Source organism: Pinus tabuliformis, chromosome 9 (genome assembly GCF_031772625.1).
Source record: "Pinus tabuliformis cultivar Carrire ecotype Pingquan chromosome 9, CPIR1, whole genome shotgun sequence".
Taxonomy (NCBI): Eukaryota; Viridiplantae; Streptophyta; class Pinopsida; order Pinales; family Pinaceae; genus Pinus; species Pinus tabuliformis.
The window spans coordinates 1325868283-1325892856 of NC_142307.1; the positions used below are offsets into that span (position 1 = coordinate 1325868283).

At 41.6% G+C, this 24574-nt stretch overlaps 1 protein-coding gene and 1 pseudogene across 4 annotated transcripts in view; one reads left to right on the forward strand and one right to left on the reverse strand.

The window, feature by feature from the left end:
* The window catches only part of LOC149153413 (hydroxyproline O-galactosyltransferase HPGT3-like), a 248362-nt gene that overhangs the window by 174799 nt on the left and 48989 nt on the right, over positions 1-24574 (forward strand). The gene's annotated exons all lie outside the window — the stretch shown is intronic.
* Positions 23018-23557, reverse strand: LOC149153414 (U2 small nuclear ribonucleoprotein A' pseudogene; annotated as a pseudogene).

The following is a 24574-nucleotide window of genomic DNA, read 5'->3' on the forward strand; positions in this document are numbered from 1 at the left end:
GATTTCCTCCCACCGAATTTCCCTCCAAGGCATGTGTATTCTCCATGTGGGCCGCAATTCTCCATGTGTGGTCCCCCACGCTCCACTAGTGGCTCAATATTATCTTCCTCCTCTAATGTTTGGGACTTGGCCTTTAAACCCACATTTCCTAAGTGCAAACATAAATTAAGACAAAATTTACCAAAATTGATATTTCACTTAGCAGGAATAATGCTAAGTGGGAATATCACATCCTCCTTAGCTCATTTTGCTGCATGGTTGATCATTACAAATCCTCAACAACTCCTTGAGTCCTTAAAGTTCTCTATCATCAATATGAAGACTCTCCTCATAATGCCATCGTTGTAAGGGGGTAAAGGAGCTGTAAGCACCATGATATTACTGGGACAAGAGGCAACCAGAAGTTTGACCCCTTCACCAGGGTGCTCTAAGTACTTGTGTTATACTAAGGCAAGCATGGTTGGTTTTAGAGCCCAAATCAAAATTTTCCCATCTGATTGATCCACCTTGGAAAGGAGTGAAGCAAGTTCTTCCATTTTGGGAAGGGCTTTTACTGTAACCCTCATGGATTTCAAATCTGTCCCAAGTGTAAAGAGTTTATGTCTCATCTCATTTCCTTCCTGCAAATCATTTGGTTGTTCTTGATGAAGAACAACATGTATCCCCCTTGAAAAGGGTCTGTTGTTTGTTGCTGCTAAGTTATGAAGGGTATTTATGAAGGTTTCATCCATTTTTAGCTTAATAATGACAATTGCATTAAGTTGTTTTATCCATGACCTTGACTGACAGAATCTTACAAGGACATACGATGATGAAGGATAAGCTTGGCAACTCAAGACTCTGACCCTTACTCAAGTTTACATAGCATGAGTAATCTAACACATACCCAGACTAAGGCAATTCATTTTCAATACTATGATGATACACTACATATAGGAATGTAGAGCTAGTAATAATAATGCCATTACAAGGCTGCTACAGTGACATACAACACATTCTGGACTAATACCCCAACAAACACACTCAAAATCTTACTGCAACAATATGAGATAATTGCCAAATACAAGGCTAGAAGTGTCAACCCTTGACACCATACAACTCAACAACATACTCCCTTTTAAAATCTAGCAGAAATTCCTCTTAATCACATACAAGCCATTATGCTGCCAAATGCTAATGGCATTCTCAGATGACAAACTCACTCAACTCATATATTTAGACTCAACATCTTACAACAATAGTACAACCATCAATACAATGGACAACAAGATACATGGCAAGTAAATCAATGCATTGTTATAATTCCTCAAGAGTTGCCTTCTTGCAATAAATCATCGTTAGTATACAACATGCTACAGGTATCTTTATCTTGGTTCATAAGTACTGGCACTTTTGAGCTGTCACGCATTGATAACTCTGTACCACACGATCATCCACATAACTCTGCTTCAACAATCAAAATACTAATGATTGGTTTAGGATGGAAATGATCCAATTGCACCTCTATATATTGCTCAACATCAAGCGTAATCACAAGCTACAGGTGTATACTCGGCCACGTAAACACATAACTCACTTGTTATGTTCGACCTCTAATTCATGTCTGTGCACACTTTGATTCATCACTCCACCAGATCGAATGTTCAATGTGACTAGATTAACAAGACCAATCAACATACTAGTAATGTGTTCCTTTAGGCAACCATCACACTTTTTAGAACCGTGTTTGACCGGGGATCAAGCCCTCGTTGTCAAGGATTTGGTCTCTATCGACTAATGATTCCAGCCACTTAATTCAACAATCAATTGGAATTCGGCGCCCTTCTATCAGTGCGCTCCACCTCAGTAAGTTTTGATTTGCTCCAATATACTAATGCTTCCCACGATTCCCCTCAATCACACTATGTGTGGTGAAGTTCTTTACGCAGATCACAGCGTGCATTTATCAATTCATGCCAGGGACCAAGCAGTGTTTAAGCTCCATTGCACCAACGAATAGTATGCAGACCAGCTCCACTCCTCGCATGAGATTTAAAACTTCCACCACAGAATAAAAATTATGGCCCTAATACCCCTGACATAAAATTGAACGATGAGTAACTCAGCTACAGGGGATACAAACTACACTTGAGCACCATCGCACTTGTCAATGCACTCGCTCTCTCAAGGTTCTACAGTTAACTCTCAGGCGGTCAAAAATTCCTATAGCCTGCAATTCCACTATTAATTTACGAACGTTCCAATTAACAGACTATTTCAGCTTTCAACACAGACAATAATGGCCGTAATTTTTTGATTCGTTCCATAACTCACTGTAACCCCACATATAAGTTTATTGACTTTTGAAAATCTAGTAAGTTGGAAACCATGGCAGAGTCATCATTAATCAAAAACACCAGCCAATCGCAATGCAGCAAATTAAAACGATTAAATGGCCGAGACATTCGGACTATTCAAGTTGTATATTGAGTTTGGATATCCTTAGAAAAGGGTCAAAAAGTGGAAACTTAAGCACCTTCCCATTGCCAATTGTCAAAAACTATGTCCTCGCTCAAGGCACCTTACCCTGCTCTTCCTTGCCAATAATGATTTTAATGATTGTAGACAGTGTCTGATAGATCCAACAACCAACAAAATCCAATGCAGGCAACTTCTGGTTCATGAACAAGTATTTTCGGCCTCCTTAGCACACAGACGACTCCAACAAAATTTCAAGGATTGATTAGTGTTGATTCTCTCAACAATCTCGTGCAAGCGATGCTGTTGAAGCCCCTGTAGTTATGCCATTGCACCAATGTACACAATGATCAACCCACATTCTCTAGAGTGAACAAGTGCTTACTCATACACGTTGTCACTAAACTTTTGCAACGATCATGCGAATCACATCTCGATTCCCCAGTACACACCCGCCATGCATGCTTAGTCACGTCCCTTGAGTAGTAAGACTCGAATCTGGTGATTAGATTTAGAAAATCACGCCCAGTTCAAAGACTCAGCTTCCAATTGGCACAAAACTTGTAGGGGTATGTCCGCAAAATAACCATTTGATTACATTTGGTGCTCCATCGCAATCAGCTTGTGTAACTATATGCACTCAGTTGGACCTTCAAAAATTAAGTAATGAATTAGTTTTCGGCCCAAAAGTTCTCCTCTACAAGCTGGTGACTCGCACCTATCGAATAATTTCCAATTCACAATAGGATATTGACTTCAACTCAGACTTGATTGTGTTGACCAATTTCACCATGAATTGCTCCGCTTTTAATCCACATGCACCACTTGCCTCCCGTACAGGATTTCAGGCTTACGCACCCATATTGTCATTGATCTACTACAGGCGGCTTGATTACCATAACGATAGTTCATCTACCTACACAGTCAATGCTCAATCATCAAAATTCTGTCATATGCACTGTGTCTAACCCCAACCATAGATTCAACCTTTTTAATTTATAAATACTCCTACAAATATTTATTTGGACTCCACAATGATTGTTAATTCATCCTTCCTATTCATAGCTACTAACAACTTGAGAAATAACTGTAAACAATCTGAAACCCTCAGGTTGGCAGGGAAACCAACTCTGATACCACTGTTATATCCCAAACTGAAAATTTCGACAAATTCTTAGAATTTAACTCAACAAAAATGCTTCATATAAAAATTTCATTCAGTTAACGGAACATTTCCATGTAAAATGTAACAAATAGAGTACTGCAATAGAAATAATCTCAGCTTTTGTTATAATAGATAAACTGGGGTTTACGTGTCGATACAACTAATATAGCTGAGATGGAAAAGTTGGCCTCAAGAATCTGCTCCAATGCTGCATTGGGCCTCAAAAAATGTGTTTAACTACAATTCCTAAGCTCTCCTGTGAATTCTGGATGAATTCACCACAGGGAGAGATGGGTACTCACCCAATCTTCCTGAATCACCTGAGGGTTTCCATCTTGTGGCTACTGCTGAAGTTGGAAACTCCCGACTCTCCAAACCTCTCCACAAGAAAGAAGCTCAACTCCAAGATATCTCCTAATGGTCTCCTCCTCTTTTATAAATCCGATGGACCCCTCTAGAAGCCTTTATTTTATTAGTATCTTAATCACTTGGTACTTTTTCCCTCCTTTTATTTTAATTAAAATACCCCCTTAATTCGGAAAAATGGTAAATCGGCCACCATCCCTCCTCGGGCCACTGAAAGTCACTTCTCACCATCCCATCCTGTAGATCTTCTCATTTTGGTTCCAACGAGTTATTACACTAAGGTGTTCCTTCATGTAGTCCTCCACCTTAAGCGTAATTGATTGAGCTGAGCTCAATAATAACCCCGTTTTACGGGAACTATCAGAATGGAATGGAATGAAAAGCAAGCTATTTGGAATTGATCTTGATGATGGAATATGGCAAGCGAAGTCCTCCAAACCCCATAAAACCCCTCCAGAAGCCCTGGGCCTGTTGATGGAGTAAACCTGGTCCTGTGACCTAGCTGCCTCCAACCCTGGAAGTCTATCCTAACCACACCATAAGTGAAACTTGTAATATTCCTATCGAATTTTTATAGTAAATAACAAAGCATACATAGACATAAAAACCATGAAAATCAAACACATACATCATTTCATGAATTTTCACCAAAGATTGCGTTGCTAAGCTGTTTTATTATAAAATCAAGAGGGTACAATGCGGTGCTGTAAAGTGTGCACCTGGGCTTGCTCAAGGCAAGTTAGCAATGCCTAAGTGAATAATGAGAAATCCCCCTCAAGTGTGTTGTTTCTCTCTCCTAGCTTTGTGCTAAACTGCCTAGAAAATACACTGCTGGCTGTGAAGAATTGTTGCTAGGTCCATCTTCGGTGCTTAGAAAATTTTGGGACATTAATGTGAAAATTTCTGAATGTAACAAGTCAGAAATCCTACTGCAGTAAACTGATTTGCATTACCTACTTGTTTTCTTCATTTAACAAGTTATTTTCAGAAATGTTCGGAAAATATTAAGAAAAATACATTGCAACCTACACCAATATACAAATCAAGTACTGAAAAATAAATGAGAGAAACACACAAAGGACACACTTATTTTTGGACTAAACGTCCCCAGAAAAACCTAATGCGGGAAAACTGGTGCAACAACTCTGAAGGTTTTCTATTATTAAGCAGAAGTTTTGAATACAAATGCTGGTTGCCCTCCTGACAAATCAGTGACAGAGAAATTCAATGGCGGGAAACCTGAGTGAGTTTTACCTCACTTCACCCAGCAAAATCCCGCTGATCCGACTGCAAAAACTGGCTGGCCCCGGGTACAACTGCGCTGCCCCTTTGCAGTAACTGCGTGGACCTACATGGAGCTCTCTGAGGCTCTGCGTCAGCTCTACTGCTCACTGTGTCAACTTTTCCCTGACTATTCCTGCAATTCTGACAATTTGCGTGGAAGGCAACTCTCTCCCTCTACGCTGGCCCTTCTGGCTCTGCGTCAAGGCTGCGTGGGCCCAGACTAGCCCAGCGTCAGTTCTCCTGGCTACTGTGCTGCCTCCACAAGCTTCTCTCCACCTCTTTGTCTGTATTCCCGAACTATCACTACCCCTCAGCTGCAAGATCTCCCCAATCGATTTCCCTCCTGATAACTTCTCACCTCAAAAAATCGATTTCCTTAATCTCTCTGTGTGTTTTCTCCAACTGACCCCAAGCCTCCATTTATACTTTTCCTGTTGATAAATCAACGATTGAGATTAAGTCTCTAATCAACAACTAAGATTAAATTAGACTTAATCCTTGTCTCTAGAAGCTTCTGACCCATATTTTTATTAATATTTTAATTTTCCTAAGTTTAGACTTACGGACCCCATTAAAAATATTAATTATTTTAATAAAATACAATTCAGGTGGAATTTCGCCAAACAATTTCTGGTTCTTGGAGATATCATGTGTTCTAGCCCCTCCACAAAATTTCGGAGCTAGAGCAGATTCGATGCTACCCAAAAATCAACAATTAACCCCAGACTCTCCACTAAATAACTAGAATAACCCACGAAGGAATTGGCTGAAGGTTGACCTTGGAATTTTGGTCCTCTTTCCCCTCTATGGCTCTGCTGCTGGGAAATTCGACCCACCTATAAATTCTGCCGCAAAAAACCCTTAAATTGGTTGTAATCTCCAAACAAATACTCCCCTGGGCTCCTCCTCAAATCTTTGCCCCAAACTGCCTTGACTCAACCCCCAAGGCTACCTCCTCCAAGGACTGCGTAGTCCCTAGCTACTGCTGTTGAACCTCTCCAAAATCTCGCACTCCCCACTGTTGGAATGAACTGGAATAGATGGAACTCCCTCTTTCGGTTGGCACTTGAAGTTCACCAAAGCAAGGGTTGAGATTTCCACTCGGAAACACTTGTGCGCTAAACAACACTTGCAGACTTGGCTTTAGCTTAAGCATGCTATGTCAAAGACAAGTTTTCTCAAAGATGAATGAATGCCAAAATGAGTGCCTTTCCTTCCTTTTGTCAAAATGCCTCCAACGTGCTCATGTGGGCGCAACTCAATTTCCTCTCACCGAATTTCCTCCAATGCATGCGTACTTCCCATGTGGGCTGCAATTCTCCATTGACGACCCCCACGCTCCACTAGTGGCTCAATATTTCCCTTCCATCTCTAATGTTTGGGGGCTTGCTTTAATAAAAAATCAATGTGGGGCCTCTAAACCCACATTTCCTAAGTGCAAACGTGAATTAAGACAAAATTGAATAAAATTGATATTTCACTTAGTAATAATGCTAAGTGGAAATATCACAGTCCTCCCCACCAAGGCGTTGCTTGTCCTCAAGCAAATGTAGTGAATAATGCTAAAGTATCTACTTCCACTCCCAAGTGGCATCCTCATCTGGTAGGCTCCTCCATCTGATCAAGAACTCCTTAATGACCATGTTCCTCAAATGCCTCTCTTGGTTGTCCATAATAGCTTTCGCCTCCAGAACTAAGTGCCCCTCATTATCCATAGGGGGCAACTCTCTAGCTACTGTCACTTGCTGCCCCAATGCCTTTTTCAGGCAAGACACATGAAAAATGTTGTGCACCCGGCTTCCTGGGGGTAGCTCTCGCTGATATGCTACCTTCCCAACTCTATGAATGACTTGGTATGGCCCATAAAAATGAGGTTTGAGCTTCTCGGACCCCTTTTGCTTGAGTCATGATTGCTTGTACGACTGAAGCCTTGAGAAGACCAAATCGCCTACCTCAAATTGTCTCTCAACTCTGCCCTTGTCTGCATAAAGTTTCTACTGCTTCTGTGATGTCTGCTTGTTGTCTTTGAGAGCCTGCAAAATGTATTGGCTCTCCTGTATCCAATCCTTGGCCCTAGGGGCCTTGTTATCTCCAAACATCACGTCAGCAAAAGACAATGCATTGTAACCATATAGAGCTTGGGATGGAGACATACCAATGGGCATGTGGTACGTGGTGTTGTAGCAGTACTTTCCCAAGTGTGCAAATTCTATCACTGCAGCAGCTTATTTACTTTTCCTACTTATTTCATCATAAGTTATTCATGAAATTACTTCAATGAACATTAAAATAAATACTGCTGCAGATATCACATCGTAATACAGAAACAAAAATATGCACACATTGACAGTTATTTTGGACTAATGTCCCCGGAAAAACCCAATGTGGGAAAACCGGTGCAGCAAGGGAGGATTTTATTATTCAACAATTTTCTTGTACAACAGGGTGCCAAACTGGCTTACCCTCAAATAGACAAACTTCCAACACTTTCCTAAACCCAGCGTAGGCCCTACTGACCTCTGCTATAGCCTGAAACCATCTGCGTCAGCCTACAGAGGCTCTGCGCATCCTCTTTGGGCTTTTGTGTCACTCTTGCAGCCTCTGCATGGATGATGCAAGCCTTCTGGCTCTGCGCAGTCTCTGCGTGGCTTCCTCTGGTTCTGCGTCTGCCTCTTCTGCACTGTTCTCCCATCTCTCTGTTCCATACTTGCTGCCTCCTAACTGCTCTCCAGACCACTGGTTCAATTTCTCAGCAAACCCCGCTCCAGAAATTGAACTGACTGGTCTCCCTCAGTGTGTTCTCCAGGTGCCCCTCAAGCCTCCTCTTATACTTTTTTTGTTGACATCTCAACAGCCAAGATTAAGTCCCTAATCAACGGCTAAGATTAGATCTGGCTTGATCCATGTCTTTTGGACCATTCTAACACAAATTCATATTAATACACATTAATATTTTATTTTTCCCTAATTTTAGACTTAGGGACTCCAAAAAGTATTAATTATTTTAATATCTCCTGATCTGTTTAGAATCTGCCCAAACCCTTTCTGGGTATTGGAGATCTCATGTGCCCCAACCTCTCCACCAAATTTTGTGGCTAGAGCACATCCGATGCTACCCCAAATCAACACCAAGTGTAACCACTGTATCCATGCTCGTTGATGGCTCGTCACATAGTTACGCAAGTAACCCTCCAACCATTTGTTAACTATCTCTATCTGCCCGTTTGTCTAGGGGTGATAACTAGTGCTCGGAGTGAGCTCAATGCCCACCAGTCAGAATAGCTCCTGCCAAAAACCCCCCATGAACTTGCTGTTCCGGTCACTGAAAATGGTCTTCGGAAGACCATGTAGCCGAAACACCTCCCTGAAAAACAATTTGGCCACGTGTGAGGCCGAGTACCAGGCTGAGATGGCAAAGAAATGTGCAAACTTTGTCAATCGGTCCACCACCACGTAAATGCAGTCCTTGCCCTGTACTGTGGACATCCCAGTAATGAAGTCCATCAACGCACTCTCCCATTTCCCCTCAGGGATAGGAAGAGGCTGTAGGAATCCTGCATGGTGTGACTGCTCACCCTTGTTTATTTGGCATGTGTCTCACTCCCTGACATGCCTCAGAATGTCATCCTTACGGCCCCTCCATGCAAAATGCTCTCTGATGGCCCTATACGTCTTTGTGAATCCCTGGTGTCTTGGTAATGGTGAGTCATGGGCAACCTGTAAAATTCCTCCCTCAATTCGGAGTTGGGCACCAAGTAAATCTGGTCTCTGATGTAAATCACCTCATTCATTAGCTTGTACCGGTCATCTGCCACTGCCCCATCAAGGACCTCACATGCAAATCGATCCTTGGAGTACTCCACCAGTAACTGTGCCCTCCAATCCGGGACAATGCTCATCAGTGAAAGGATAGCTGGTCTCCTGGACAATGCATCTACTACCACATTGTGCTTCCCTTTGACATACTCAATGTCAAAGTCGTATGCTTGGAGCTTGCTCACCTACTTCTGTTGCCTCGCCTGCAACTGCTTCTGCTCTAAGAGAAATTTGACGCTGTTGTGCTCTATCTTGACCCTAAACCTATTCCCCACCAAGTACTATTGAACTTGGCTAGTGCATGGATGATGACTAGCATCTCCTTGTCATAGATGGAGTACAACCTCTCGTGGGGCAGTAGTTTTCGACTCTCGAAGGCTATGGGGTGCCCTCCCCACATCAAAATTGCGCCTACACCCTCTTTGGATGCATCACACTCCAACACAAAGGGATGGTTGAAATCTGGAAGTGCCAATACAAGACAACTACTCAAGACCTGTTTGAAGCGATCAAAAGCCTCCTGCGCTGTAGTTGTCCACTCAAAGGCCCCTTTCTTCATCAAATCAGTGAGGGGAGATGCCAACTGAGAGAAGCCCTTTACGAACTTCCTATAGTAAGTGTAGATGCCCACAAATCCCCTCAACTCTGTCACATTCGGGGGCTTTGGCCAATCCCGGATGACCATGATCTTCTCCTCATGGACCTTCACACCGTCCTCCCCAATGATTTGCCCTAGGTAGAGCATCTCTGTCAAACCAAACTCGCACTTGGACAGTTTCACGTAGAACTGCTGCTCCTCCAAAATACACAACACTCTCTCTAAGTGCAAACAGGTGCTCCTCCCATGTCAAGTTGTAAATCAAGATATCATCAAAGAACGCCAACACAAACTTTCGCAGTTGTCCACGAAACACGTTGTTCATGTAGAACTGGAAAGTGGCTGGTGTGTTGATTAGACCGAAAGGCATAACCAGGAACTCGAAGTGCCCATAATGGCATTTGAAAGTGGTCTTGGTGTCATCCTGGTCCGTTATGTTGATCTGGTGGTACCCTGAACGTAAATCAATTTTGGTGAAGTACTTTCCCCCCCAGCTCGTCCATCAACTCATCTATGCGTGGGATTGGGTAACAGTTCTTCATGGTCTTTTTGTTAAGGGCCCTATAGTCAATGCACATGCGTTGGGACCCATCCTTCTTCTTCACCAAAACAATTGATGAAGCAAAAGGGTTGGAGCTAGGCCTGATGTGCCCAAGTGCCAACAACTCGTGAATAACTCTCTCCATCTCTTCCCGTTATGCCTTGGGATGTCTGTAAGGGGTAGTAATCATGGCCTGTACCGCCAGCTCTAGCTCAATGGTATGCTCCAATCCCCAGTCAGGTGGTTGACTGGGAGGTATGTCTTCAAACACCACTGGTACCTGTCCAAAATGGCCTGTATATCCAGGTGCAGTGGCTTGTGCTGACCCGCAACCTCTGAAATCCTCAACTCCACAACCCACTCAATGTCCCTGTGTCTCAAATCAGAATCCAACCTGTGGGTCGAAACAGTTTGTGGAGGGTAAGAGTGCGTGCCTCGTAGTAAAATTGGTTTTCCATCTGGCCCCATGAACTCCATCTCCATCTTCCTCCAATCAGTAGTGACTCTGCCAAGTGAGTAGAGCCATTGAACACCCATCACCACATTGGTGTTCGGTACACCCAACACAAAGAAGTGGTCTTTCACTTGAGTAGTTCCCCATGGTCATTGTCAAGGCTGGAACATAGGTGTGCACTGCATGGTTCTGCCCCCTGGCACTAGAACCGAGAAACCCTCGAACTCCTCGGTTGTGATACCCCTCCTCTGGACCATCTGTGTATCAATGAAATTGTGGGTAGGCCTGCTGTCCACTAAAACTGAGACACGTTGTCCCTAATCCTCATAGTTAAAAACTTGGGTACCCCACACAGGGATGCAAGGACCTGTCCTGATAGAGCGAAAGGAGCTCCCCCTAGTGGGGGTGGTTGTGGTGGACCCCTCTTTGCTTGCACTGCGCTATCATCTTCACCCACCTCCAAATTTGCATCATCCTCCAAATCACTATCAGAGAAAACCTCAATGTAGTGGGCTTTGCCTGTTGTGCATCTATGGCCTGGAGCCCATGGTTCCTAACAAGTAAAAGACAACTTTGTCCTTTAGAGGTCTCTCCGAGTCTTTCTCAGTTTCTTTGAATTTACACTCATATCTTTTCTTCCAAATATTTTTACTCCTAATTTTCATTAACCCTTGATTAAAAAAAAAACACTAGTCTTGTCTCTTGTGCCAATCTTTCGAAAAGCCTAAATATTTTCTTATTTTATTTGTTCTAGGCTAAAACATTTATTTTTGGTAGCATCAGATTTGCTCTAAGTCTTAAATTTTGCAGGGAGGCTTAGGCACATGTATTCCAAAGAACCCACGTTTTGGGAGATTCCACCCAGAAATTGTTTTATTAAAATAATTAATTATTTTTAAAGGGACCCTAAGTCTAAACCTAGGAAAAAAAATAATTAAAGTGTATTAATATAAACTGTGGGTGTAACTTCTTGAAGACGAGGATCAAGCAAAAATGATCTTAGCCATTGATTAACTTCTAATCTAGGTCGTTGAATGTCAACGAGGAGATTATTTAAGGAGGCTTGAGGGTCACTTGGAAAGACACACAAAGGGTTCAGAAGTTCGAATTTTCTGAAGGAGAGCAGAGGAGTTGTCGGGAGAATTTCGATAGTGAGCTTTTGCAATGAGGGGCAGGGATAGTTGGGTTGGAGTATCTTCTCTAGAGGCTAGGATACGCAACAGAGAGGCAAAGAGACACTAGGAGGAGGCAGCGCAAACCCAGGAGGGGTTGACGCTGGGCTAGAAGGGCTCACACAGTGCTTGACGTAGAGCCGAAAGGGCTCACACAGAAGTAACACAGTCTTCCTGCAGAAGTATGAGATTTGCTGGGGAATTGACGTCTAAGCTGGGAGGGTTGACATCAGAGCTCCAGGAGGCAAGTAGACCCAACGCAGAGTTGACGCAGAGCCTTTGAGGCTAACGTAGGGCCTACGTAGGGCCAACGCAGAGATAGCTGGGGACAGTTGGTTCAGTTGTCGGGTCAGCCGAGACTTGCCATGTAGAGTGAGGTAATCTCACTATGTTTTTCTGCCAGTTTATTTGTTTGTAACTGGATTGCCAGAAGGCATCCAGAGTTGTATTCATAAACTACTGCTTAATAATATAAAACCTGCTACACCGGTTTTCTCGCATTGGGCTTTTCTGGGGACATTTGTCCAAAAAATACTGTCACCTGTGTGTATATTTCTCTATTGTTCTGTTCTTGTTTTGGGCATATAATTTAATTGGTGTAGGTTGCAGTGTGTTAGCTTCCATATTTGCTATAGGAGGCAGAAAATAATTTGTTTCAGAAATTAACAAATAGGAGAAGTTTAATCAGTGCTGTTGTAGTAGATTTGGGTGGGATTCTCGAATTTTCACATGGTATCAGAGCTAGTGCAGGTGAAGAAAGAAGAACAGTGCCAGAGAACCCAACGTTGAGCAAAAGAGAGACCCAGAGGGTTTGCACAATCTTAGTCGGAGGGCTGAATTTCAAGGCAGTCTCTCTCTGAGTGAGTCAACAGAAAGAAGGGCTACCAGATTGAGATCTTGCCGTGGCAGAGGGAGCAATGCTGAAGCCTCAACATGAGGAGAAGCTGGTGGGACACATTCTTTTCTATAGGCCGTTTTGCTGGGCAGAAAGACATCAGAAGAGAAGGAAGAAGCACGGTTGAGGGAATTTCTTCCTCAGTAAGACTTCTCGCCAAGAACTCTGTTTTCTTATTGGCTGAGCAGCAGCAGTAAGAACCAGAGAGGATATTTTCGACATTTGTGGCAGAGATGGCAACCAGTGGATTGAGGGATCAAGATAGGTTGGACAAAGCATCCAACTATGTCATCTAGAAGGTTAGAATGTCATTCCTTCTAGATGAGCATGCCCTCAAGACATATGTCGACAACGTGGTGGCTGTGCCTGCAAATGCAGATCCGTTGAAGAAGTATCGAGCTGAAATGGCAAAGGAAAAAAGAATGATTCTCGATAGAGTGAAGGATCATGTTGTTTATCACATCGCTAGCAGAGGGATTGCTAAGGAGATGTGGGATGCATTGTCTACACTATATCTGGGATCTTCGAGCAACAGAAGATGTACTTGGAAGAGAAGCTGAGATCTGCTCAGATGTAGAAGGGGGAGCGTGTGGATCCGTTCCTTACGAAGTTCAGGAGACCCGTGATGAGTTATCTGTTGTGGGGTCTATACCTCAAGACTCAGAGTTGCTTAGAATGGCCCTCAATTCTGTCTCAAATGAGTGGCATGTCTTTGTCCAGAGTATCCTGGGCAGGGCGGCTTTGCCGAATTGGGATGAGATGTGGGCATCTCTCAAGCAAGAGGAGATGAGGAGAGACTTGGCCAAGTGTAAGCTTGATGGAAGCAGCAACAGTGGGTCAAAGCCCAAGGAGGAGGAGGAGGAGGATAATGCAACCCTCACATTGAAGGGACAACAGGAGTAGCGGAGACATAAGAAGGACGTCTCGAAGATAAAGTGCTTCAGGTGTGGTGAGGTGGGTCACTACACTACACAGTGTCCTCTTAGGAAGAAGGACAAAGATGAGAAGCACAATCTGAAGGTTGCGCCCACGAAAATTGAGGAGGAGGAGTTCGCCATGACAGTCGAGATACCTCTAGGAGGGAGGTGGGCTGATTTGAAGTTGTAGTTCGAAAGAGCTATAGATGGGAAGGGTCCTTGAAGAGCCCACCTCTTGGATCAATACCTTGTTACGGGAGCCCAGATCAGAAGTAGCAGGATGAACTAGTGTCGGATGGTGCCGAGGAGTGTCAGAGAGACAGCGGCAGTGGCTAGGAGCACCAAAGATTGAACAATGCATAGCAGAGTTGGAAGCAGTGCTGATGGCATAGAGCAGAGGTTAGCACCAACATAGTAGATTCAGAGGGTTAGCGTAGGGTCTAGCAGCAGTCAGGCTCTAGCATTCACATGGTATCATACTGAATCTAAGCAATCAAGGTGAGGATTTCATCTTCACATGACAAGTATCTTTTCAATTTATATATTTGGTTAAATGACTTAAAGATTGCAAGGACATCTATAGGTTGGATGGGCCATCAAGATTCCTTGCATGAAGAAGGAGGATAAATACAGTCCTCTAAGTAGCTGAAGTCATTAAACATATCAATAGGTCTCCTTTGAATTTATGGAAAGGGATGCTTATGAAAGATCCCCTCACATAGTAATGTTGGAGACATCAAAGTGATGTAGGTGATAAACTCATTCTCTAAAGATGCAATGAAGAAGGTCATGTATTCTTCATGAAAGTAAAAGGGTATCAAGGATGTAGGATATCTTCATAAGATCCCATCTACAAGATCTAGCAAGGAAGTTAATCATCATCGTTCTAACTGATAGGCAAGGTAACAAATATCCATGAACAAGAAGGTTACCTCATTCAACAACTTGTGGTCTCTATGCTAGATAGAGAAAGACAAGTTGATGGCCGAAATATTGAAGGTTAAAAGAACTCAACCATGTACAGAAAGGAAAGGCAAGTTGGTCCTCAAGCAAGACAAAATAAGTATAGTTAAGATTCAATGCTATAGAAAGATTTTGGAAGCTCATGTCACTGAAAGATGGAGGAAGCTGAAGAAAGCGGCCAAGGAAAGAGGGAGTAACAAATCTCTCCTATGAGTAAGATAGTGTCCCTCACAAAAGGGTCCTATCATAAACTCCTAAATCTTGTGTTAAAAGATATGACAATGATAATAAGATGCATCATGGCATCATGAAAGCATTAGAAACAAGAGCTCATAACATCTTCATAAGGATCATGAAGGACAAAAATCCATGGCAAACAACATGTAGGATATATAGCTCTTGGGAACCTTAGTGGGCATTAAAGGAAAGAAAGGAGTCATCTAAGGCTCATCATACATCAAGTAAAAAAGGAAACATCTGCCAGTTGCAGATATACAAGATCCTCAAAATTCTCTGATGGAATCCTCATCGTAGGGTTCAATAATCTAGAGAGGAAGCAAGTGTTTCAACAAGAACTCCAACGTATGGAATCCATGAGATGATGATATGACATGAAGAAGATCAAGGGATTGAATATCTTTTCAATCAAGGAAGTCGTTGGAAGAAGCCTCAATGACCTGAAGGTAAAATAAGGTATGTATGATTGTGTTTAATATTATAATGTCATGTCATATGGTTGTAGGTAACGTGGATCATTGCTTCTATCTTAAGAAGCATGATCAAGAGAAAAAGGATCTCTTCGTCTGAAAGGATGCAGGAAGGCATAAAGTCACACTAAGATGAAATCAACATAATATGTCCTCATATGAAGTATGAGATGGTTGACTACAGTTAAGAAACTCTAATTGAAGGCTCGTGGAATGGAATGAGCAAGGAAGGAAGAGATCGTGAGATATGCAACCATGATGAAGGCAATCAACATCCAATAAACCAAGAAGATTTGACCAGGAAATCTCCCAGAAGGATACGAAGACTCTAATGAAAGTCTAAAAAAGATGGAGACCGTTGATAATGGATATCTTTGGGAGATGTGTCAACATGAATGCAAGATGTTGATACCTACAGGAAGATGTCATGATGAAGAACCATCTAGTAAGGTATGATTTGATTTCTTGAATAATATCTAGATGAGTGCATGCGGGGCTACTGGAACAAGAGTTGTAAGTACAAGTACAGCTGGCATTCATGTGGTGGATGGAAATTCCTGAAAGAAGCATGATGGGAAAGAAGTAGCTATATGATGAAGGCTCCAGATATGTATCAAGAAGGCCACTTTCCATAAAGAAAGGAATGACATGACAAACCAAGAAGGAAAGTGATCGATGGATGATGCCCTACAAGAAAGAAGCTCAACTAAATTTTATGACATCAAGGAGAGAAGTTGATCAAGCAGCCCTAGCTAAGAGGGAGAGAGATGTAGAAGAGTCCCTAGCTAAGAGGGAGCTCTGACACGTCCCTGGTCAAGAGGGAATTTGAATTAAGATCACCCCTGATTACAAAGGAGTGACAATTGTGTTTTTCCATGTCATCTGTCATGCACTAGACTAGGACTAATAGCCGTAAGTCTAGATGAAGGCCATGAATGGAAATGTATACACATGGTAGACACAACATTCTTGTCTTCACTTGGGAAGAAAGAATGGGAGGATTGGGTAATCATTTGGCATCTGATACTCTTTGAGGATGTGTAGTGCATGCAAGACAAGAGTAGGCAAAAGGACCGATATTCTTTGAGGGCTAGGAACACAAGATAAGAATAGTCCTAGAAGGTCATACTCAGTGAACACTCGGGTGGGTATGTACCTTGAGAGACAATGATGAAGGTGTATATAAATCATTTGTCTTGCCAACATTGTAGCTCATGGTCTCGTGGAGAGATGGAGCTGTTAGTCAAGGCCTTGCACCATGACAATGCTGATTGATATGATGCTATACAGATGGGATTACCAATCCAATTCTTCTTATGAGAAATTCTTCAAATTGAGAATGACCAAGTACCATTATAAATACCTCCCTAGTTAAGAGGGAGTGTTGAAGAAAGTGTAACTAGGTTCGATATTTACAAATGTAATTTTGATCTTTGTACTTGTCAAGAAAAATAAATATTATTTTTGTAAATTATAAGAATGAGTTTCTTGCTCATTCCATAGGTCTAGGAAAGTCATAGACTCAATGACATGTGTAAAGAGCTCTTTTGGAGCATATATGAAATGTATACAAGTCTAGAACAACCCTCCAAGACCAGCACAATCCTCCAAGACAAGCACGAAGAAGTCTGCCTACAAAACGATGGAGAAAACAGTTTAGTCAGCCTCAAAATGAATATTAATGACAAGTCGGCTTAGAAATAGGGACACATCGGTTCACCCTAACATGTCGGCTTATTTGCAGAGACCAAACTACTATAAATAGGTGTGTAGGGTCACCACAGAAAGGAATATTCTCGCATATCTCTGAAACTGCAGAGGATGATAGAGGCATAGAACTTCGTATGGGTACTAGACAGAGATCTGCAGTACAAGAGACAAAATTTCGGATTCCTCTGTAACTTAAGCGATGATTATAGTGTCTCGATGTAGGAAATTACAGTGGTGTGTATGTTTGTGTCTCGACCTCCTCATGGTCACAGTCCCGAAATATTGAACGCAGTTATGACAAAAACACAGTTACTGTCTCGGTGATCTCTTGGTAATATTCTCTCGGTCTAATTGTGATGAAGAAGGATCACAATGATCCCACAATAGTGTACACAATGTCGGCACACTTTTTCTGAAGATACACTCTCAGTATAATGATAAGGATAAGGATCTTGTTGAGCCTATTGGAATACTCTATGTCGCAACATAATCATATAAACACAGTCATGAGGAAGGCATAAATACAGGATCACTATCTCAGTTCAACTCCCATATATACATATCTCAATATAGATCTTGTTATAATGACAATGATCTCAGAAAAGGCACAGTAGTGATCTCAAGGTGCAATAATTATCTCAGTAAAGAAGTGTAGATGAAGGTACAACAATGATGCAAGTGTAATGACCTCTCTGATGCATAAAGTTGAGCTTTGTATAGCAGCAGTAATGAAGAGATCTCAGAAGCGACAAAGAAGAGGATTGGTGCCTTGGTCTTGGAGTGGCTTGATAGGTCAAGGATCATGGTCTTGGTATTCGTCAATTGGAATCTCTATAAGAAGAATTTTGTTCGGGTTTTCCTCTGAAAGAGTGAGAGGTTTTGGCCCTAGCAGAAAGCCAACATTGTGTGTTCTTGTCTCTATGAAAATTTATGAATTTAACACATCAGAAACCCCTACTGCAATATCTGGTTTATTATCTCCTACTTGTTCTTTACTTTAACAAGTTATTTATATGCATAAATATCGAAATAAACACAATTGCAGCCTTCACAACCATATAGATCAACAACTAAAATAAACTGAGACAACACAAGGGACACCGTTATTTTTGGACAATTGTCCCCGTAAAAACCCAATGCGGGAAAACCGATGCAACAGATATGAGGGTTTTATTATTATGCAGATTTTTGAATATAACTAGGGTACCATAAATGGCTCACCCTTCAGAGATTTTCCTTGGTAGAAGTACCTTGCTTCGAAGACAGATATTTCGGCTAATTCAGCAACTGGATGATTGGCCCCATAGTAACTTCGACTGTTCCTTAGCTGGACAACAAAAGCTGCTCCAAGCTATCTTCTGGGACTGCGTCACCCTCTAGGGATTGCGTCACCCTCTATGGCTCTGTGTTTGCATCTCAGCTCTCAGTCTGCCCCACAGAAACACCACAACGCAGCTCCTTCAGACCAATGTCAACTCTACTAGCCTCTGCGTCTGCCTGTGTTAGCTTCTTGGCCTCCTGTGTCCTCTGCGCTGGCCCTCTAAGCCTCTACGTCAACTCTGGTTGCCTCTACTTCAACCCAAGCTGCCTTTGCGCTATCTCTCCGACACTTTCTCTACCTCTCTGCTATGTATTCTCGACCTTCTACCAAACTGCCCCTCACTACAACATATCACTAACTCGATTTTCAGCAAACACTGCCCCAAAAAATCGAATTCATTGATTAACTTGGCGTGTCTCCGACTGACCCTCAAGCCTCCTCTTATACTTTTCTTGTTGACGATTCAACGGCCGAGATTAAGTCCCTAATGAACAACTAATATTAGATTTGGCTTGATCCTCGTTATTTAGAACTTTCTCACCCATTTTATATTAATACACATTAATATTTTAATTTTCCTAAGCTTAGCCTTAGGAACCCCATTAAAAATATTAATTATTTTAATATCTTTCCATCTGGGTGGAATTTCCCCAAATGATTTCTCGGTCTTGGAGATCTCATGTGCCTTAGCCTCTCCACCAAATTTCATGGCTAGAGCACATCTGATGCTACCAAAAATCAACAGTCTCTTTGCTTTTGGGAACTATTTGATGAACTAAGAAGACACACTCTAATAGTAAGAGAAGATTGCACTAATAAGAAAAAAAACCTCACAAATAGTTATCATGATAAGAAGAATCTCATGAAATTCATTTTCCCTAGATTCTTCAATACCCAGAAGGGCCCATGCAATGCTTGACGTAGACCTAGAAGGGCTCACGCAAAAGCAGCGCAGTCTTCCAGCAGAAGTCTGAGATTTGTTAGGGAATTGACTTTTGAGCCGGGAGGGTTGACCTCAGAGCTCCATGAGGCAAGTAGACCTAATGCAGAGCTGACGCATAGCCTTTGAGGTTGATGCAAGGCCTATGCAGGTCCAGCGCAGAGATAGCCGGGGACAGTTGGTTTAGTGGTCGGATCAGTGGTAACTTGCCGAGTAGAGTGAGGTAATCTCACTAAGTTTTTTTTCCAGTTTATTTCTTTGTAACTCGATTGCCAGAAGGGCATCCAGAGTTTTTTTCAGAAACTAATGCTTAATAATATAAAACCCTCAGAGCTACTGCACCGATTTTCCCGCATTGGGTTTTCCCGGGACATTTGTCTAAAAAATACTGCGTCACTTGTGTGTATCTTTCTCTATTGTTTTGTTCTTGTTTTGGGCATATAATTTAATTGGTGTAGGCTGCAGTGTGTTAGCTTCGATATTTGTTGTAGGAAGCAGTAAATAATTTGTTTCGGAAATTAACAAATAGGAGAAGTTTAATTAGTTGTTGCAGTAGTAGATTCGGGTGGGATTCTCGAATTTTCACATAAACTAGGGTTAGGTTTTAGCAAAATCATGTATTTTCAACATTATTTTCCTTAGATATTATTGTTGTAGGGTTAGAATGTGTATGCATCTATTATGTAAAAGTAAAAATATCATTTTACATGCATTTTTTAGCCACAAATTAGGGCTGACGTCAAAGGTTTATTGTGTTGTGTTTTCAACCGCTGAAAATTGTTGTAATTAGTTCATTTATTTACTCTTTATCTAGCCTTTATTTTGCACTTATTTATCATAGATTCTAGGGCTTATTTCATTGTTGTTATAGATTATTTGCATGCTGTAAATTGTTGGTTAAAACCCTAGTTTATTACAACCAAGTGTAATTTCTTGATTGGATATTTTGGGAACCTATTTAAGCCTCTATTGGTAAACTAAGCCCTTTAGATTGATCCATAAGAACACTTGTACTTGCTCTCTTGGAATTATACCATAAATCACTCAAAACCTTAATCATTGCAATACTTATGCTTTGGTGAAATTTAGTTGTAAAACCCTTAGGGGCCATCTAGCCTACACCTAATTGGAATATTTGATCTCTAAGATCTACTAAGGAAGCCACCCTTGTGGTGGATTGTTTCCAACTGCGAAAAAGAGGGGAGTAGTTGAGGTAACAATGATAATGCTCTCATTGTTGTGCTCAATCTAGGTTGCTTAGTGAGGATTTGCACTAAGGTGTTATATTTTGCAATAATAGGCCCAAAATGGAATAAATACAATGAAGTACAATAGTGGGTTTAACGAATGTTATGAACATTGTGATTGAGATAAAATCAGGGAGAGTCCAAGAAAAGAAAAAATCATAAAAATCTAGAAAAAATCAGCAAAAGATCGGTAATATATATATATATATATATATATATATTTTTTTTTTTTCAAATTTTTAGTATCTAAATTAGAGCATTGAAACATAAATATGAAAAGAAAACTAATATATAAGATGTGTAATATGTCTAGTGCTACATCACACATAACAATGAATTATGTCTTGAATCCTAAGTCCTAAGTCAACCTCAAAATATCAACAAAAAATATAATAAATGTATATCATATCATGAGTCATATACAATGAAATGAACCACTATGTAATTAATGATTTCCTCTACCCCTTTTGCGAGAAAATGTAATGGCTTTTGCTTTAGATGAAGAAGGCCCTTGGGCTGGCATTGGACTCTGATGTCCTCTAGAAGTAGGAGGAGGTAGACTACGCTCTCTACCGGTGACCATGGTAGGTGGGGTCACCTCCTCTTCTTGTTGCTCCTCCTCCTTTCCCTCTACCACTCTCTCCCCTGTAGTTGCTACCTCCTCCATTGCTTCCTCCTCTAACCAATCAGAGGTCGATTCTATGACAGGTCTCTCAACCTCAACCTCCATGTAGTAGTGGTGTCAATCCCATCCAATGAGATGGCTTCCATGTCAGGTGTCTTCTGAAGTTGCCTCACCCACAATCAAAGATTGTAGTAGACGTAGACCATGTCGTTAAGGTGTTGGGACTCCAACCTGTATGAGGTTCTGTTGTAGCGACTACAAACACCCTCCAAAATTTTGCCTTAGCTTCGTTTTGGAGCATCCCTACCAACCATCCCTAGCAACATGTCTTGCACTGTCAAGTACATAGGTTTCAGCTGATTTTCAATGGCTCGCCAGCCTGTGCATGTCAGTTTGCTTCACTGCCTTCACAGGCTACCATCCCAGACTTAGGTTATCTGCTGGTTGAGCAGCTCCCCCAGAAAATTGCGCAATTCCGGAGGGGAACCAGCTTTCCCTCGAGAAATTGCGCAAATCTGTTGGGCTGCCCGCTGACCTCCAGAATTACGCAGAACAGTCAGACAGTGCTCCCTTAGAAAACTGTGCAGTCTAGCCCGGTACTAGGCCTCAGTCCAGAAATTGCGCAATTCTAGGAGGCTGTTGGACACCTAATCCTCAATGGGTTAGTGTGGAAGCCGAATAGACAAAAGGAGTCCAAGAGACCTTGGGATGTGGAACCCAATGGTCAAACCATGTACTATAAATGTATATCTCTTGTTAATAAAAATGTATTCTCATGTTTTATCCTTCAGATTATGTTGCTGCCCATGTGTGTTTAACATGGTATTAGAGCAGGCGTATTCCTGCCCTGCATAATTACTGTGAGCCATTTGTTTTATGGCCTTTATGTGCAGATCATTTTTGCCATCAATTCTTCATTTCATGAATATTTTCTCAGCTAAATTGTAGCTGCAACCTCTTATTTCTCCAGTGCCATTTTTATTCACCTGCCTTCTAAAAACGCTCCTTGCTGAGACTTGCCATCTCTGCCCTAGCAAAAACACACCTCTGACTTGTCATTGAATGGCACAATTTCATTTGATTTCTACGCACCGTTACTCTAGTCTTGTGTGTCAGACAACTACGCTACCCACTGTCCGCTGTCATAACAGTGACATTGACTACCTCTTCTAGTTGCAGAAAATGTCAGCGCGAACGTTCTTAGTATCATTTGTCTCTCTTCCTACCTAATGCCTGGATCTCTGCCCATATACTCTGTCGATTCTCTGCTTGTAATCAATCATAATTCATGTTATTGCATCTGCTATACAAAGGGACCGTTAGATTACTAACAATGCCTGGAATCACTCTCGTTTGAATGACTGCGCGTTGAATGTCGTCAAGCCACTGAAACAATTTTGAATATCCTGCATTTGTACTCTGCATTGGATACCAAACCACCGTGCTATGAAAGCCAGTGATGAGTTCTGGAGCAATTATTTTTTGTGTGTTGAAGGGGTCATATTTCTTTTGCGTTGAGACATTTTATTGCAACCTGATGTGTTGAAAAGCTTAAATTATTTGAAGAATGGTGCGTGAACTGTGTTGAAGGTCGTCACTGCATTTGGTTGAACCTGGAGGTTAGTGTGTTGGAGTGTGCAATCAAAACCCTGTGCGTACGATGATCGAAACTCATTCATTATGTCCATACACTTTGCTGCAAAAATCTTGTTATGTGCACAATGCACCATATTGTATGAATTGATTTAGACCATGTGTAGGACTGTGTTATGACATGTTATGGTATGCATTGAATGGTGAATGATGCTGATGTTGAAAAAAAAATCTCTTATATGATTCTTAAAAAAAAGGTTCGTTCCTAGCCTCCTCTTCAACTTCCTTTGATGCAAACATCTTTTCTACTTCCAACCTCTCCTTCCTCGTTACTTTTCTAAAGTCGAGCAACCGCAGCTTCTTCAACTTGTTAATTACATACATACGATAGTTTGGTTTCTTTGTAACTATATTATCTAGCAGGCTAAGTGTCTGCAAATTCACAAGAGCTGCGAGTGGATCAAGATCCACCAAGTTCACAAGGCGGTTATTTGTAAGAACTAGTGTCTGGAGTTTTGGCAAAAATTCTCCAAGATTGGGGTTGATGCGAGCAATATGATTGTTATTTATTAACAATGTGGTCAGACGCTTCAGATAAGGAAAGTTTTCTAGCTTAACAATTTCATTGTCTGAAAGATCTATACTGTCAAATTGGTCCTCTGTTGCTCCCATGTTCTCGATAACTGCAATTTTATTGCCACGAAGGTCAAGCTCCTGCTCGCGTACTGGATTGAAATATTGCGGACAACGATAAATGCGTTGAAGTCGAATTCGTGGAGGAATGTTAAGAAATGCATTGAAGCAGTAAGTTATTTACAAGTTGACTACATTGTATTGGTCATGCAATTAATGTATTGAACAGTGAAGGGGCTCAATTTCCTAATCATGAAAATGGTAGAGTTCCCTCTTTGAAATTGGGTTGAATTCCTTGGTGCCATTGGCCAAGTCCATTCACAGAATGAAGACGTGTTCATACATCCTTCTGCTGGCTCGATGTATTGTGGAGAGGGATGAATGAAGAAACAGAGGGACAAGTCCCTGCTTCTCTATTGGCCGAGTGCATGCCTTAAGAGGCCGAGTTCCTGAGTGAGGTGGGCCGCATTCTTTTCACATAGAACCAAAGTGAACGTACTACGCAGCCGAGTTAGAGCGTGATATCAGTCCACCGGTCATAAATTTCCAAGCTGTGTGGGTATGGAAGTGCAGATTTGATGACTGGTGCAAGAAATTATACGCTATTCAGTTGATTGTCCAAGTTCCACTGTATAATCACTTTTCTAAGTGTGGTTCTGCTATATAGTAGATTCCAATTATAAAGAATTTTGTGGCCATAAAAGATTCCTTGCTTGAGGAGGATTGTTTTAAGCTACCTCCAAATGCTTATTGCATGGCTTTTCTGAACATGGTCACTATTTCAAAAGAGGATGTGTTGGTTATACTGAGGTGCGGATATATGTTGAAGAGGTAGCCAAAAAATCTGCCAGTAACTTACTCAAATCTGGTATCTCCAATGCTGAAGCGAACCGTGAGTTAATGCCATCATAGATAGTGCATATATATATCAAATTTTGTTTATATTTCATTCTGGCATATGCTCTCTTAGCTGTCCATAAATTCTGTGTGATATATGAGGGCAAATTGTTTTCTTTGAAGAAAGAGGCAAGATTAGAGAATATTTGTTCGTACCCTAGTCAAAGCATTTATATATGAGCATTCAAGTATTGTCCATGACATGGTGCTATAGTTATTGAAGTTTTGATAGCCATCATTTCTGCTTTGAAAGTGAAGGAGTATTTGAAGGAT